The sequence below is a fragment of the Lathyrus oleraceus genome, chromosome 1 (genome assembly GCF_024323335.1).
Source record: "Lathyrus oleraceus cultivar Zhongwan6 chromosome 1, CAAS_Psat_ZW6_1.0, whole genome shotgun sequence".
Taxonomy (NCBI): domain Eukaryota; kingdom Viridiplantae; phylum Streptophyta; class Magnoliopsida; order Fabales; family Fabaceae; genus Lathyrus; species Lathyrus oleraceus.
This window is the reverse complement of record NC_066579.1, coordinates 408,062,954-408,068,947: the sequence shown is the minus strand read 5'-3', so window position 1 is coordinate 408,068,947 and position 5,994 is coordinate 408,062,954.

The window sequence follows — 5,994 nt, the reverse complement described above, 5'->3', positions numbered from 1 at the left end:
AACACAAGGCATCAAAACAATCATCAACTTCCATCAATCATAAAACAGAAATGAAATATGATAAATGAATGGGATCAAAACCATAATGACCTATAATGTGTCTACAATGCTCATACCAAATTTCACACTCATCCAATTAATGACCAGAATTTCACAAAGCAAATACCAACATGTATCACAAAAAATCAACAAATGACCAAACAGAGGGAAAAATTCCAATCAAATAGGAAATGCCATCAATAAATCCAGAAAAATTCACATGTATTCTCAACATCCATATGCTCAATCATGCAAAAATTTAGCTCAATCTAATGTTCACAAGCACATCAAATAAAATCATGAAATTCACAAAGCATGGTGTGACACAAATTGTCACACCTCTAATAAAAAATTCATATCTCATCAACCAGGGATCCAAAAATTGCAAACCATACATCAAAATCACCAGCAAAGAGTCCAGAACATGCACAAAAAATTTCAAGCATTTCTATGGAAGCATCATCATTTTATGAATGATATGGTGAGCATGGTACACAAATGATACATTCAACCAAACCCTAGGCCATTTATTTTTCCACACGTGCACAAAAATAATAAAATTCACCATAAAAAACTACACATCACAAGGAGAATAATGCAAAAAGTCTCATCAAATTTGGACAAGAAATGAATCACTTATGAATTTTTGAAGTCATGTGATCAAAATGAAATGGAAAAATGAAAAAGAAATGAAATAATACAAATTATAATGAAATAATGGCAGTTTTGTAATTCTTAACAACGACACCAAAACACGGTCGTTTAACTAAACGCAATGTCACAACGCCATTGGCTGGTGGTGGCGGTAAACAGAATTTGAACGCGAAGGCCAGGCCAATCAGATCTGAACGCGTATTTGGAACGCAATTCTTCATCTTCCTCAAACACGATTCCAGAAAAATCACATATGAACAAACTTCAACCAAAATAATCATGCCATACATCAATGGAACCGTCTAATCACGTACATCATGAATATGAACTTAGTTTGACCTGATTCTAACTACGCTACACGGATCGAGCAAAAGAATATTCGAGCATCAAACTTAAATCTCAGATTTCTCACTCAATTCTCAACCAAATTCAAAACCACAAGCAGCATTGCATTCTACGATCAAAGATCTATCTAAGCCACATCACAATTCAAGCAATGGTTGAGATCGAAAATTTACCTTATGGATGAAGCAGATGTTGAATCACGCGTTTCCAAGTCCAAGAAGGTGAAACAGATGAAGATCAATGTTGTGGAAGTTGAATGGAATGAGTAGTTCAGCTCAATTGTGCTCCAGATCCAAGAATCAACAAAATGCCATGGAAGAGCTTGCTTTCAACAGTCACGATTCCTCAATCTTTTTGCCTTGATCTTGTGAAACAGTTCCTCAAGAGTGATTGTAGAAGATGGATCCAACAAGAACGAGTCAAATTGATGCAGAACTTGATGAGAAATGATGAAAAATGTTAAAAAAGTTTTGGAGAGAATTGAGAGAATTGGAGGGAAAGTTGGTTAGATCTTGAAGAATGAAATGTGATTATCAATTCTGTTACAATTAACCTCTTATACCAACTCCTTAATCCATTTCTTAATCACAATTAGCAAATGAAGTGAAATTAGTGAAAATGAGTTTTAAGTGAAATAACCAAAACAGCCTTTTCCCAATTTAGGCAATGTAACAGTACAATGGCAATGCAAACAAGTTCTATTTGGCATTTGGAATGTGTTGGAAAAGGTCCCAAGTGCAAATGCCATGTAATTTGAAAATTCACCATTCCACACCAAAAATACAAAAGGAATCACTTGAAAAATGACTTTTTGCCATGATTATTTTTGATGAAATATGATGATGCATCATGAAAGTACATGTGAAATGTGGTTTGCTCAAAGAAAGATCATCCAATTTGGCCATTCCATGTGAAAGTTATGCCACCTTGAATTTAGGCATTTTTGGAAAATGATTTGATCATAACTTGCCAACCATACATGAGAAATGAGTGTTCTTGGACTTTTTGGAAAGGTGAGAGCAAGATCTACAACTTTCATGTTGAACAAAATTTCATTTGAAGCATTTTTGGACATGTAATTTTGAGGTGAAAAACTTTCCATTTTTGGAAACTTTCAATTACAAGTCACTTTCTATTTTTGGAAAGTTTTCTCCTGACTTTATTTTCTTCATTCTTGATGTTTGAAATGTCAAATGAAACTTGTTTCAACATGAATGAAGTGTCTCTAACCTCTCCCACCTCCACATCCATCATTCTTGGCACAGTTGACCACAGTTGACTTTTTTGACTGATAGATGAATTTGGCCATGCACTGATCAAGTTGAGCCTCAAACTCCTGATGACATGGCTCAATGATGAAACCCTAGCCTCCATAAGCTTAATATAATCACATGATGATCCCCATATCCATTGTAGACCCCATCTCCTTGCCAAGCCCTGATTGGCCCAATGCAGATGATTAGGGTTGACCAGTGGTCAAAACCCTAATCTCAAGGTGTCTGATCAGTCTCTTGAATCTCTTGGTGATAACAAGACCATGATGATGATGATGTATCATTTCAACCAAGATCAAGCTCAATCTCCTTGAGAAACCATGAAACCCTAATTTGAATCACACATCCTCAGATGACTAGTGATCAGTCCATAAACCCTCAGGCTTGAATCCCAACCTCTTATCTTCATTCCAAGACCTAGGAGGAGGACTTGCTCCATGTTACCACATGATATGCAATTATGCAATGCCTAATGACCTAAGAAATGCAATGCAAAATGTTAAACTAGTCCCAAGAGAGGAGGGCAAATTTTGAGGTGTTACAGCTGCCCCTATTCAATCCACTGTGAACCTGTCGATATGAATAGCCTCGGCTTTCAGATGATCAGGATGAAGAGTGATTGAATACCAAGAACAGACGAACAATTTGTACTCTGATGGGAAAATAATTAACAATGCCTGTCAGAATCGGCAAAGAAGTAATCTCGAAGAAAAATCCGTCTGGTACGGAGAAAGTCGGCCTGATCACCGAAACAAAAACATCGACCTGGATACCAAAATAAATGGTAACACAGGGATAACCATGGCCTGAACACCACCTATCCGCTGGGGATTATCATCTCTTCCTTTGCTTTTTTATTTCCTTGAACCCCAAAATTTTTCTTTCGCGCAAATGATCCCAGATCACTGCATTTGAACCCCGACATCCTGTTTGCCAAAATAATGAACCCCATTCTCCATTTGAACCCCAATCGCCTAACGATAACTTGTGATCGCCATTATGAACCCCGTTCTCCAGAAAACACCTCGTGTCTCCTTTTCTCCATTTGAACCCCGCTCTCCAGAAAATGTCTCAACATTTCCCTTTCTCTATTTGGACCCCGCTCTCCGCTTCTCGTGATAATTCCGCTGGCAACGTCGGAAATAACACCACTCTGAGGGCGACCTATCAGAGGGTACACCTTCACGAAAGGAAGGTAACATGTGCATCTCTTCTTCAGAAGACACCCATAACGACCTTCGTCGGCCTCAGCCAAAGTCTAAGGTGACACATGAACAGAAGATAATCCTGAGGACCTCATCCTGGATATAATCTTCAACTCCAATCTCCATTTGAGCCCCGATCTCCAGAAAATGTCTCAACATTTCCTTTTCTCCAATTGAACCCCGATCTCCAGAAAATGCCTCAACATTTCCCTTTCTCCATTTGAACCCCGATTGTCGTGCTAATCGCGTAGCGTCCTTTGATTTTATTTCCATCTCCGCCCGACGGAAAAATTTCCTCCAGTATCGCACTACTGGGGAGCATTGCTGATCTGACATCATGATGCTAAACTCCTCAGAGTAACACCTTCACCATCCGGCGAAACTAAATCTCAAACGGTAACCACGGCTTGAGTCGCGCTGATCGCGTAACATTCCCATCTCTGTCCGACGGAAAAGTTTCCTCCAGTATTGCACTACTGGGGAAGTACTGTTGATAAAAATACGGTGCCACACTCCTCGGAGCAACACCTTCATCCTCAGGAAACCACCTCTCAAACGATGACCACGGTCTGAGACTAGCTCATGCTTGCAATATGATGCATGATTGATTTTTCTGCGTAATGCTCCATACTTATGGAAATGCTACGCGATTTATTATGCAATATGCTATGCTTAGTCTACATGATGAATGCATAAAAAGCATCCCCCTCAAGGGACTCTTCTGAGGAGCTCGAGACACTCTGCTGAGGAACTCGCCAACACTCCGATCTCCACCATGCCGGGGAATATCACTGCTGCTGGGAAAAGGCAACCCTTGCTGGGGAAAAACCTCCTTCGCACCCGATCCGCGTGGGGAATTGCTGGGGAAAGATCCACCAATGCACTCTGTGGGGATATAACAGTCTTTGACTAGCTGGGGATATCAATCCCGACTCTGCTTGGGAAACCACCACACACAGATACCTCCGCTGGGAAACAGCAACCTTCAGGCCTGGCTGTTTGGGAAGCATCGATCTGAAACCTGTTGGGGATAACCATCCTGACCCTGCTAGGGAATCCACAAACCTCGAATCTGCTGGGGGATTAGTCATTCTGACTCTGCTTGGAGAGGAGGACAGTCTGGTACCGAACACCCGTCGACTCGCCGAACCACGACATTCATATCCAACTCCCATGTCAGCTTTCCACTTTTGAGAACTCCCAGACTCGTCTGGACTTTTCTGCTCCATCATCTTGTATTCCAAACCGCTCCGTACTCGACGGAAAGCGAACTCCTGGGACTTATACAGACTTTTCAATCTTCAGACTTTGAAGAGTCTTCTTGATTAATATCCAGGATCGTCGTACGTCTCTCGCCGTCTTTTCACCGTTCCTCCATTCAGTCGTCCCTGATTGGACTCCATGGGGATTGTCTTGTCAAAATCTTCCACATCACAACCTGCAAGTGAGTGAAAAATATCTAACAGCACCTGCAAAACAGATCGTTAGATAAAACCGTGCCCCAGGCGTGTCAAGATTTCAACACTTGGGTCACTCAACCTTCCGAATAAGATTTCAAGTTTTCCATCTTATAAACATGCATTGGAAGGGACCTGTATGTCTTAAAATGCAAGATTCTTTATCAAAAATAATTGGATGTTTTTGCAATCAAAGCGGTAATGAAAAACAAAAACAAAATTATTTGACTGAATGTGCATTTTATTGATTGAAAAGTGTGTGGCTCAAATTGAGCAATACAAAGGAAGCAATTCCTGAAAAGAGGTAATTGCGCACAAAAGGAAAAATCTATCCTAATGGCAATGTGAAACCCGTGATCTCATCGAGTTCCAACTCGGTTACACCCCATATGTCCTCAGACTTCCCGTGCTTTCTGCCTTCTGAACAAGACGTTTCTGACTGCTCCCTACCGGGTATTATCCATGATGCTTTAACCAAAGCACAAACGATCATGCCAGACGCAGTTGTTCGTTTCAATCCCTCTTTTGCCTGGACCGTCCTTTCGGGTTTTCAGTCCACCGGGACACCCTTTTTTGCCCAAGTCACCTTTTCAGGTTTTCGACTTGCCGGGTGTACAGTTTTCCATTTTATCCCTAATTTTTGCCCGAACCTTTCTTTCTGTTTTTTGGTTCGCCGGGATGCCCTTTTTTGCCTGGACTATTTTATTCTTTTCGTCCAGCGGGTCTCTTTATACGAAGTATTTTTTAACTGCGTCCGCATTCACAGGGGATGGAAAATCTTCGCCATCCATGGTCGTTAACAACAAGGCTCCGCCAGAGAAGACCTTCTTGACCACGAATGGACCTTCATAATTGGGTGTCCATTTGCCCCTACGATCGTTTTGAGGAGGAAGGATCCTTTTCAGCACCATATCACCTACGTGATATACCCGAGGTCGTACCTTTCTGTCGAAAGCACGCTTCATCCTCTGCTGGTACAACTGCCCATGACAGATGGCTGCCAACCTCTTTTCCTCAATT